Raw genomic sequence first — 13353 nt, forward strand, 5'->3', positions numbered from 1 at the left:
AGGATTGAGTAATATCAGGCTTAAAAGCTGATTTTTAATCTTTAAGGAGATTATCCTTTCAAGGGGTCTGATTCATTAGTCTTATCAAGCTAATTTGCACGGCGCCCTCCCCATTTTACGAGACAGATCCTATCATTGTTAGGATAAGTCTGACCACTTGGCGACCCTGTTTGATGCTGAGGTCCGTGGATTTCCTGCTGATTTTAGAGATGACTTTTCTAGATTTTTGTCAACCTACAGCTGGTCTGGACGACAACTTCCTGACCTAAATCAAGAAGCCTGTGTCTTTTTCGGAAGACTTTACTTCCTTTTAATGATGGAATTGATTCACCGTGTAGATCCATCTTTCTTTCAAATATATTACAGTAAATTAGGTAAAACTGATTAAAATCGTTCAAAACAAAAGTACCTTAAGGATCTACATTTTCATAGTCATGTGGGACTGTAAACCACCTTTCAAATGTGCACTTTGCTTTGGAAACCGAAAGTAAATCGGCTATTTGATTGCAAGTGTCGTTGACCTAAACTCGAGGCAACTGTGGATGATACACCCACCTTTAACCATCGTTACTGTCATTGTTTATACCGCTATATCAAAATCACTGATATACAAAGTGTGAAGGATAAAGAAGTGACTCGTGTGATGTATTATATTGTTTCAAGACTGTATTGCTTGAGGACAAGCAACGTTCAAGTGTGGGGATATTTGATAGTGCTCCAAATGAACATATATTTAGTAGCAATATCGTTCCAATATGTAAAGTTTTTAAATGTAATTTCCTTATTTTTAGTTGTAATAGTTAAATAAATAAGTGCGAAGACGAAAGACGCAAATCGCTCGAAAATGAAGATTTAAAGACAAAAACGAAGATTTGAAAGACCAAAACGTCCAAAATGGTCAAACGTACAACGTCTCAAAATTACAAAAGTACAAGCCGCAAAATGCAAAGTACAAGATATTAAATTATACGAAAAGGCGTTAGAAAATCCGGAACCGAGACATGAACCAACTTTCAACGCTCGACGCAACGGAGCTAAAATTACAAGTTAACTATGCTCAAGAATATAATATAATATTTAAATAATTCATAATAAGAATAATAATAAATAATAAAAAGTTGTTAATTGAGCATAGTTAAGGGGTCATAAGTGAAAATTTCAAATCACCAATTGCCTATAAAATGGAATTCACAGAGTAATGAAAAAATACACCTTTCTTCATATTTCTTTCTCTCTTCTGTAATATGTAATATATATTTATATTATAATTTTAATATAAGTTAATTTTAATAATAAAGTTATGGTTTAGTTGGGTTATTGTAAGAAATATTTTACGGGTTTTAAGTCGAAATTCTGTCCGTGCAACGCTACGCGATTAATCATCACTGTAAGCTATGTTCTTCCTTTTTAATTTAATGTCTCGTAACTAAGTTATTATTATGCTTATTTGAGCCGAAGTAATCGTGATGTTGGGCTAAAATATTAAGACGGGGTTATTGAACTTTGTACCATAATTAAGGTTTGGGCAAAAGACCGACACTTGTAGAAATTGGACTATTGACTATTAATAGATGGGGTGTATTGTCTAATTGAGTGACAACTCATTGGAGTCTGTCGAACCTATCTTCAAATTAATTAACCTAATAATTAATAATGATTATGGTTCTCCTATTTAGTGACGTTGTCCTATTATAATCATTTAATTAATTATTCGGGTTGGGTAATTGATTATTCAAACTGATCAAGTGGGTAAATTAATATTCATATCTAATCAAAACAGGGGTGGATTACATACAGTGATAACTGGTGTAATTGTTGACAGAAGTGATAACTGCGTCACAGTTTAAATCCTTAATTAGTTGGAATATTTGACTTCGGGTATAAGGGTAATTTGACGAAGACACTCGCACTTTATATTTATGACCGATGGACTATTATGGACAAAAACCAGATAGGTATCAAATAAACCAGGACAAAGGACAATTAACCCGAGTAACAATTAATTAAAATCAAAACGTCAAACATCATGATTACGAAAGTTTAAATAAGCATAATCCTTTTATTTCATATTCTATCGCAATTTTATTTATCGTCATTTATTTATTTTACACACTTTAATTATTGTCATTTATCTTTACGCTTAAAAATATAAAATCGACAAACCGGTCATTAAACGGTAAAAACCCCCCTTTTATAATAATATTACTACATATATATATATATATATATATATATATATATATATATATTTATATAAATATAGTTTTATAAAAATATAGTACGTAATCACTAGCTCCCTGTGGAACGAACCGGACTTACTAAAAACTACACTACTCTACGATTAGGTACACTGCCTATAGTGTTGTAGCAAGGTTTAGGTATATTCCATCCGTAAATTAATAAAACTTGTGTCATATTTTGTAGTATTTTATATTAAAAATAATACTATTTCGTACCCTCGCGCTACATCATCAAGTTTTTGGCGCCGCTGCCGGGGAGCGCTAAAACGCTATATTTTTAATTTATATCTGTAAAAATATAGTTATAAAAAAAGTAATTTCGGGGACACTTTTTGTGTTTTCACGGGGTATTTAAGTTTTTTTTTTTAGTTTTTGATTGATTAAAGATATATTAATTTAAATATAATAATTTAATAAATATAATAATATAATAATATTGAAATAAAATATAATAATATAATAATATTTTAGAATCAAATTTGATACGTAAAAGTTTTAAAAGTTTTAAAAAGTCGTATTTATTAAATATTTCAGGAGTATATTATGTAACTTATAATTAATAATTTCTATAATGTCGCTTTCATGTAAATAGTAAATTAATTAATTTCTTTCCTTTACTATTTTGAATCGTAAAAGTTTTAAAAAGTCGTATTTATTAAATATTTCAGGGGTATATTATGTAACTTGCAATTAATAATTTCTATCATGTCGCTTTCATGTGAATAGTAAATTAATTAATTTCTTTTCATTTACTATTCATGAATAGTAAATGAGTTAAAAAAAATTTTGAAAAAAAATAATAATAATAAAAAAATTATTAATTCCTTTAAAAAAAAAATTGGGTAAAAAAAATCGTTTTTTTAAAGAAAAAAAATTTCGTTTTAAAAAAAAAAATTGTGTAAAAAACATCATTTTTTTAAAGAAAAAAAATCATTTTTTTAAAGAAAAAAAATCGTTTTTTTTTAAAAAAATTCGTTTTAAAAAAAAATTGTAAAAAAAATCGTTTTTTTTAAAGAAATTTTTAAAAAAAAAAAGTTTTAAAAAATATATATATATAAAAAAAAAATTAAAAAAAATTTTTTTTAAAATCCTTAAAAAACGAAATATAAAAAAAAAATTAAAAAAAAAGTTTTTTTTTTTTATTACCTTTAGATTTTCAGACTCTAGTTACAATTTTTAGTATTAAGTTTAGTTTTGCCATAGTTATTTTATTTCTAGAATTTTTAGGTTTGCCGTAAAATCCCTTAAGTGCTTATTCCTTAGACTAAGATTTATGTGCTTTAGAATTTTGCGACGCCGTTTTTTGCGCTACTTTCTTATTTTTATTTTTCGACGCCTATTTTTCGACCTTTTATTTTTCGACCTTTTTCGACGCATTTTTTTTTCTTTCTTATTTCTCGCTATTCTAGTTTTAGGATAAGATTTTTATTCTACTTCTTATCTAAATTTCTTAAAATTACGAAAATTTATTTTAAGTGGTTAAATTGATAGACATCAAAATTTTCTGGTTCGTAGTAATAGTTGGATTTGTACGTGGACCGGGTTATTGGAGCCAAACAGTACTCAATTATATTGAGACCAAACGAATCCTGCCCCTCTGCTGCATCTTTTGGCTATTCGAAACGTGGGCAAAATCAGAAAAGTCTATTAATTGGATAACTTATATAATTTTTCTTTCCTTTTAAAAACTAATAGGATATTCAGTGAATGCACCGAGTAAAACGTTCACCACCTTTCATACGTTCACCACCTATAACTCGATCAAGACATCTAGCCAATATTGTCGCCGTTGATTTTTCTTTAGAATCATCATCTAGTCGACCAAGAACTCCAACTCAAATTTCCGATAATCCATCTTTTGAACCCGACCTCACAATTGAGAATCCGGAGGATATTCAGGGACAATTCCAAGATCCAGAACCACTAATCATTCCTCCAGAACCACAAACCATTAAATCAGAATCTTCTAGTGATTCGTATTCAACAAATTCAATTATGGAAAATCTGGAACCTCTAAGTATGGAAGACCGAATGAGAGCCACACGCACGGGCCAAGGTCACGCCATTATTAAGCCAGACATTAATGCGCCAGATTATGAAATCAAAGGACAAATCCTACACATGGTAACTAATCAGTGCCAATATAGTGGTGCGCCGAAGGAAGATCCAAACGAACATCTTCGTACGTTTAATAGGATCTGTACACTATTCAAAATCCGAGAAGTTGAGGATGAACAGATCTATCTCATGTTGTTTCCCTGGACTTTAAAGGGAGAAGCCAAAGATTGGTTAGAATCGTTACCTGAAGGGGCGATTGACACATGGGATGTTTTAGTTGAGAAATTTCTTAAAAGATTCTTTCCGGCATCTAAAGCCGTGAGACTTCAAGGAGAAATTGTTACGTTCACACAAAAGTCAAATGAAACTCTATATGAGGCATGGACAAGATTTGGAAAGTTGTTGAGAGGATGTCCTCAACACGGTTTAGACACTTATCAAATAGTACAAATATTCTACCAAGGTGTCAACGTTGCTACACAAAAAGACATCGACATAACAGCTGGTGGTTCCATTATGAAGAAAACCGCAACTGAAGCTTACAAAATTATTGATAACACTGCTTCCCACTTACATGAGTGGCACCAAGAAAAAGATATCGTTAGATCATCTAAAGCAGCTAGAGCCGATTCTAGCCATAACTTTGATTCTGTTTCCGCAAAAATAGATGCTTTCGAGAGACGAATGGAAAAGATGACTAAAGACATTCACGCAATACGAATCAGTTGTGAGCAATGCGGTGGACCACACTTAACGAAAGATTGTAATGTTGAACAAACGATGGAACAACGTGAGAATGTTTCCTACATGAACCAAATGTCGGGAAATAATTATCAACCGCCAAGGCTAAACTTCAATCGAAATCAAAACATTCTTTACAATCCAAATGGAACCAACAATAACTCGTACAACCAACAAGGTACGAATAACCAACCAACTCAAAACAACACTTTCAATCAACAAAGACCTGGCTTATATAAACCACCACAACAAACCGACGAGAAGAAGTCAAATCTGGAAGAAGTGGTATTTAAGCTAGTTGAATCTCAAACACAATTTATTGAAACTCAAACTCAAACGAATGAGAGGTTTGATCAGTCATTTAGAACTCAACAAGCTTCTATTTTGAATCTAGAAAAACAAGTAGGTACTCTTGTTAGATTGATGAGTGAAAGGAAACAAGGAAAGCTACCGAGTAATACTGAAGTAAATCCTCGGAATGAAAATGTTAATATGGTTTCAACAAATTCTGAAAAACCAGCATCAGAAGATGGGGAGGTTTTAGATGTAAGTAACAATGAAGAAGTTACACCACCACCACCACCCGAGTATGTAAAGCCAGTGGTGGCACCATACAGACCACCCATCCCATTTCCAAGAAAAGGAGTTGAGTATGAGCAAGTAATAGGTAATAAAGTTTGTGATACCTCTGGAAAGAAGAAGAAGAAGAATAAAAAAGTGCAAGAAACAAAAACAGTAGAAGTAAACCCGGTGAAGACAGTTCCACCAAAACCTCTACCTAGGATAGGTGATCCAGGTGAATTTATTGTTCCTTGTCTACTTAGTGATTGTGTCATGTATGATGCACTAGCAGATTTAGGTGCGAGTGTAAGTATTATGCCTCTTTCATTATATAAGAGATTAGGTGTAGGTGAGTTAAGTCCAACGGATATGAGTGTTCGACTCCTTGATCAAACCATTAAGCACCCAGTTGGAATTGCTGACAACCTACCCGTTCAAGTAGGTAATTTAACCTTTCTAGTCGAATTCATTGTCATTGACATAGAAGAGGACTCAAACGTTCCTCTAATTTTAGGTCGACCATTCTTAGCGTCCACCGGGGCGTTATTTGATGTAAGAAAGGGTAGAATGACACTTAGTAATGATGAGAAATCGATCACCTTTATGATTCGAAAGTCTAAATATCCACAAACCAAAACTGTTGAACCAACAAAAACGATTGGTAAGAACCATGTTGTTTTACCAACTCCAACGGTAATGCTTAACAATAATAGAACGCCTAAGTGTGGGGAAAATGAAGTAACACCTAATGATGACTTGATAATAAAGAACCCCATAGTTGATACGAAATTAAATGACCCCGTTATTAACAGTTCAATGAAGAAACTTTTTAAACGGGTTATTGATGCTAAAAGTAAGGGGAACTTTAAGTTATATAACCGGTTAGTATCCAATCTGTCGCCTAAAAAAAAGGCGAAGCTAGTTAAATTTGCGGATATTACGGAAAAAGCTGGTCACTGGCTTAAAGCAAAAGTCACAGATATGCAAGTTGATTATGGTCCAAGAGAAATTGACGATGAAGTTAATCACAATTTCGACACCACATCTACCTAAGTGTGAGGAGATTCAAATATTCTAAAAAGAAAATGCTGTTTGGAGTTAGTTGTTCTGTTCTCGTGTAGTTCCGAGAATGGAATCCGATTGGTCTTTTCCGCTAGCAGACACTAAAGAACTAATTTTCTCCCCCCATTCTGATTTTTTTTTATTTTGTAGGTTTTATATGAAATTAATATGCTTTTTAAATTTAAGTTTTGTGTGAATTTAAAAACAAAATTTACTTTATTTCATTAAGTAAAAAAATGATTTCTAAAATTCGTCGTGAGTTGAAGACTAGGTCGTTGAGCCGAAATTACTTTACCCGAGGGCGGGGAGAAAAATTTTTTCATCATTATTTTTAATTTTATTGATTTAAAGTATGCAAAAAAAAAAAATATTTGATTTTATAAATTTTTGAACGTGGGGTAATATATCCAACTTTAAAAATATGTATATATGTTTGTATTTTATCATGTAAACAACAGGGTAAAACAACGCACTTTTAAAGACTAACATTAAGTTCAGCAAAAGCTACTGATTTTGACGACAAGATGCAAAACAACGAATGTGATATAATAAATGAAGGAATGAACGATGAGGCGCGCCATCTATCATTCGACGAGCTTTGTAATTACAAACTGGGTATTTTTAATCACTTTCCTACACTAATCACCCTCATGAATTTATAATTATAGTCTGATTTCATGCAAATGAGGGCATTGCATGATCTCAAGTGTGGGGAAGGGTTATAAATTCTCTCGGGTTTATACTTGGCTTATTTTCTAAATATTATGAAAAATTTAAAATTTTTTAACTAAATGAATTCAAAATCATGTTTATACATATTTATGAACGATAAAACTAGGTGTTAATGCCGAAATTATTGTTACCTCGAAAAGGACATAAATTGAGAAACAACTAAAACGCTTGAATTTATTTATTAAGATATAAAAAGACGCATGAAAAAGCCAAGTGTGGGGAGAATGTACCAAGTTATTCAATTAAAAACTATCTATCACATGTTTTTGTAAAGTTATTGCAGGTGCTTTTACTATGGACTAAATTAACTGGTTTACCCGATTTACTGTAAGAAAGATGGATCTACACGATGAATCAAATCCATCATTAAAAGGAAGTAAAGTCTTTCGAAAAAGAAACGCGCTTCTTTATTTAGGTCATGAAGTTGTCGTTCAGACCAGCTGTAGGTTGACGAAAAATCTAGAAAAGTCATCTCTAAAATCAGCAGGAAATCCACGGACCTCAGCATCAAACAGGGTCGCCATGTGGTCAGATTTATCCTAACCATGAGAAGAATTTATCTCGCATAATGGGGGGGCACCGTGCAAATTAGCTTGATAAGACTAATGAATCAAATCCCCAGAAAGGATAATCTCCTTAAAGATCAAAAATCAGCTTTTAAGACTGATATTATTCAATCCTAGAGATTGACCTTAAAGATTGAGAATTACAAACTCATGGAATTCAATGATATCTAAACTCGAGCTTGAACGAGAAAATATTTTGATAAAAAATAAAACCGATTTGTTTTCTGAAAACCTATTTTCAATGTGTTCATTACCATTGAACGTAAAATCCTGAGAATTCACCAGAATTCATTAGGTCACCTGAACCAAATCGGGTGTCAACCGTAAGAAAAGGTGGTTGCATAGCATGGTCGGAGACAGGACCTTGTGCCAGACCGAAAAATCATAGGATGATCTTTACTATTGCTCCTACAAAGGATAGTACTAGCATCCGACACATTTTAAGACCATAATCATATGCATGTCTTTAGACATTGCCTTAACAGTTTCTTGTTCATCGCTTTCCTTTACAACCGGACGGTAGTTTACCGAAAGGTAATATACGGAACAAGTAAACTGGACGTGTTGCTTTCCCAATACAAGGTTAGCAAGTGGGTAACACAAAACCACAAGTGTTGAGCTAAAATTTTCAAATCTGAAACCCACACAACCCACAAAAAAAAATATTTTGCAAACACCGGTGAAGGGTTATTCCGGAAAACTTATCTAGGGTAAAAGCTAGATTAAATTTTCAAAAAGATCAAATGTTTTCATAAAGATCCAATTTCCTTAAGGATCTACATTTTCATAGTCATGTGGGACTGTAAACCACCTTTCAAATGTGCACTTTGCTTTGGAAACCGAAAGTAAATCGGCTATTTGATTGCAAGTGTCGTTGACCTAAACCCGAGGCAACTGTGGATGACACACCCACCTTTAACCATCGTTACTGTCATTGTTTATACCGCTATATCAAAATCACTGATATACAAAGTGTGAAGGATAAAGAAGTGACTCGTGTGATGTATTATATTGTTTCAAGACTGTATTGCTTGAGGACAAGCAACGTTCAAGTGTGGGGATATTTGATAGTGCTCCAAATGAACATATATTTAGTAGCAATATCGTTCCAATATGTAAAGTTTTTAAATGTAATTTCCTTATTTTTAGTTGTAATAGTTAAATAAATAAGTGCGAAGACGAAAGACGCAAATCGCTCGAAAATGAAGATTTAAAGACAAAAACGAAGATTTGAAAGACCAAAACGTCCAAAATGGTCAAACGTACAAGTTACACTCCAAGTGGTTCAATATATCGATGAGAAACGTCTCAAAATTACAAAAGTACAAGCCGCAAAATGCAAAGTACAAGATATTAAATTATACGAAAAGGCGTTAGAAAATTCGGAACCGAGACATGAACCAACTTTCAACGCTCGACGCAACGGAGCTAAAATTACAAGTTAACTATGCTCAAGAATATAATATAATATTTAAATAATTCATAATAAGAATAATAATAAATAATAAAAAGTTGTTAATTGAGCATAGTTAAGGGGTCATAAGTGAAAATTTCAAATCACCAATTGCCTATAAAATGAAATTCACGGAGTAATGAAAAAATACACCTTTCTTCATATTTCTTTCTCTCTTCTGTAATATGTAATATATATTTATATTATAATTTTAATATAAGTTAATTTTAATAATAAAGTTATGGTTTAGTTGGGTTATTGTAAGAAATATTTTACGGGTTTTAAGTCGAAATTCTGTCCGTGAAACGCTACGCGATTAATCATCACTGTAAGCTATGTTCTTCCTTTTTAATTTAATGTCTCGTAACTAAGTTATTATTATGCTTATTTGAGCCGAAGTAATCGTGATGTTGGGCTAAAATATTAAGACGGGGTTATTGAACTTTGTACCATAATTAAGGTTTGGGCAAAAGACCGACACTTGTGGAAATTGGACTATTGACTATTAATAGATGGGGTATATTGTCTAATTGAGTGACAACTCATTGGAGTCTGTCGAACCTATCTTCAAATTAATTAACCTAATAATTAATAATGATTATGGTTCTCCTATTTAGTGACGTTGTCCTATTATAATCATTTAATTAATTATTCGGGTTGGGTAATTGATTATTCAAACTGATCAAGTGGGTAAATTAATATTCATATCTAATCAAAACAGGGGTGGATTACATACAGTGATAACTGGTGTAATTGTTGACAGAAGTGATAACTGCGTCACAGTTTAAATCCTTAATTAGTTGGAATATTTGACTTCGGGTATAAGGGTAATTTGACGAGGACACTCGCACTTTATATTTATAACCGATGGACTATTATGGACAAAAACCAGATAGGTATCAAATAAACCAGGACAAAGGACAATTAACCCGAGTAACAATTAATTAAAATCAAAACGTCAAACATCATGATTACGAAAGTTTAAATAAGCATAATCCTTTTATTTCATATTCTATCGCAATTTTATTTATCGTCATTTATTTATTTTACGCACTTTAATTATTGTCATTTATCTTTACGCTTAAAAATATAAAATCGACAAACCGGTCATTAAACGGTAAAAACCCCCCTTTTATAATAATATTACTACTTATATATATATATATATTTATATAAATATAGTTTTATAAAAATATAGTACGTAATCACTAGCTCCCTGTGGAACGAACCGGACTTACTAAAAACTACACTACTCTACGATTAGGTACACTGCCTATAGTGTTGTAGCAAGGTTTAAGTATATCCATTCTCTAAATAAATAAATATCTTGTGTAAAATTGTATCGTATTTAATAGTATTTCCTGTAAAAATATAAGCTATTTCATATACCCCGCTGCAAACATCAGTGATTAGTGTAGAAAAGTGATTAAAAATACCCAGTTTGTAATTACTAAGGTCGTCGAATGATAGATGGTGCGCCTCATCGTTCATTCCTTTTGTTGTAATTTCACATATGTTTTGCGTCTTATCGTCAAAATTAGTAGCTTTTGCTGAACTTTAATATCAGTCTTTGAAAATGCGCTGTTTTACCCTGTTTTGTACATAAGATAAACTACAAACATATATATATATATATATATATATATATATATATATATATATATATATATATATTATAAAAACCTTTATTTATTAAAACAATGAATAATTTTTTTTAAAATTTTGTTTCCTTTTACTTTAGGTAGTTTCGGTATGTTTACCTAGTCCATTCCTCGACAAAATTTAAAATTTGTCATTTTTAAAGCGATTGTTTTAAAAGCAAAGATTTTTGGGTTTTTTAATTTTTTTGGTATAATTTAGATCAATAAAATTAAAAATAATGATAACAAAATTTTTCGCCCCGCCCTCGGGTAAAGCAATTTTGGTTCCATGACCTAGTCTTCAACTTAAGATGAATTTTAGAAATCATTTTTTAAATTTAATGAAATAAAGTAATTTTTGTTTTTTAAAATCACACAAAAATTAAATTTAAAAATGCAAATTAATTTCATACAAAACCTACAAAACAAAAATTCAGAATGGGGGAAGAAAACTAGTTCTTTAGTGTCTGCTAGTGGAAAAGACCAATCGGATTCCATTCTCGGAACTACACGAGAACAGAACAACTAACTCTAGACAACGTTTTTTTTAGAACATTTGAATCTCCCCACACTTAGGTAGCTGTGGTGTCGAAATTGTGATTAACTTCATCGTCAATTTCTTTTGGACCATAATCAACTTGCATATCTGTGAGTTTTGCTTTAAGCCATTGGTCGGATTCCTGTGTAATTTCCACAAATTCAACTAGTTTTGTCTTTTCTTTAGGCGATAGATTGGATACTAACCGGTTACATAACTTAAAGTTCCCCTTGGTTCTAGCATCACGAATCCGTTTAATAAGTTTTTTCATTGAACTATTAATAACGGGGTCATTTAATTTCGTATCAACAACGGGGTTTTTTATCATCAGGTCATCATTAGGTGTTACTTCATTTTTCCCACACTTAGGCGTTTTATTATTGTTAAGCACTACCGTTGGAGTTGGTAAAACAACATGGTTCTTACCAATCGTTTTTGTTGGTTCAACGGTTTTGGTTGGTGGAGATTTAGACTTTCAACTCACAAAGGTGATCGATTTTTCATCATTACTAAGTGTCATTCTACCATCTCTTACATCAAATAACGCCCCGGTGGACGCTAAGAATGGTCGACCTAAAATTAGAGGAATGTTTGGGTCCTCTTCTATGTCAATGATAATAAATTCGACTAGAAAGGTTAAATTACCCACTTGAACGGGTAGGTTGTCAGCAATTCCAACTGGGTGCCTAATGGTTTGATCAAAGAGTCGAACACTCATCTCCGTTGGACTTAACTCACCTACACCTAATATCTTATATAATGAAAGAGGCATAACACTCACACTCGCACCTAAAACTGCTAGTGCATCATACATGACACAATCACTAAGTAGACAAGAAACAATAAATTTACCTGGATCACCCAACTTGGGTGTAAGTTTTGGTGGAACTGTCTTCACCGGGTTTATCTTTACGGTTTTTGTTTCTTGTACTTTCTTATTCTTCTTCTTCTTTCCAGAAGTATCACAAACTTTATTACCTATTTCTTGCTCATACTCAACTCCTTTTCTTGGAAATAGGATGGGTGGTCTGTATGGTGCCATCACTGGCTTTACATACTCGGGTGGTGGTGGTGTTGTAACCTTTTCATTGTTACTTACATCAAAAACCTTCCCATCTTCTGATGCTGGTTTTTCAGAATTTGTTGAAACCATATTAACATTCTCATTCCAAAAATTTACTTCAGTATTACTTGGTAGCTTTTCTTGTTCCCTCTCACTCATCATGCTAGCAAGAGTACCTACGTATTTTTCTAGATTCAAAATGGAAGCTTGTTGAGTTCTTAATGACTGATCAAACCTCTCATTTGTTTGGGTTTGAGATGTAATAAATTGTGTTTCAGATTCCATTAGCTTTGCCATCATTTCTTCCAGATTTGACTTTTTCTCTTCGGTTTGTTGTGGTGGTTTATACAAGCTAGGTTTTTGTTGATTGAAAGTGTTGTTTTGAGTTGGTTGGTTATTCGGACCTTGTTGGTTGTACGAGTTATTGTTAGGTCCATTTGGATTGTAAAGAATGTTTTGATTTCGATTGAAGTTTGGCCTTGGAGGTTGATAATTATTTTGATAATTATTTCCATGCCTTTGGTTCATGTAGGAAACATTCTCACGTTGTTTCGTCGTTTGCTCAATGTGACAATCTTTCGTTAAGTGTGGTCCACCGCATTGCTCACAACTGATTCGTATTGCGTGAATATCTTTAGTCATCCTTTCCATTCGTCTCTCGAAAGCATCTATTTTTGCGGAAACGGAATCAAAGTCATG

Source organism: Rutidosis leptorrhynchoides, chromosome 11 (assembly GCF_046630445.1).
Source record: "Rutidosis leptorrhynchoides isolate AG116_Rl617_1_P2 chromosome 11, CSIRO_AGI_Rlap_v1, whole genome shotgun sequence".
Taxonomy (NCBI): domain Eukaryota; kingdom Viridiplantae; phylum Streptophyta; class Magnoliopsida; order Asterales; family Asteraceae; genus Rutidosis; species Rutidosis leptorrhynchoides.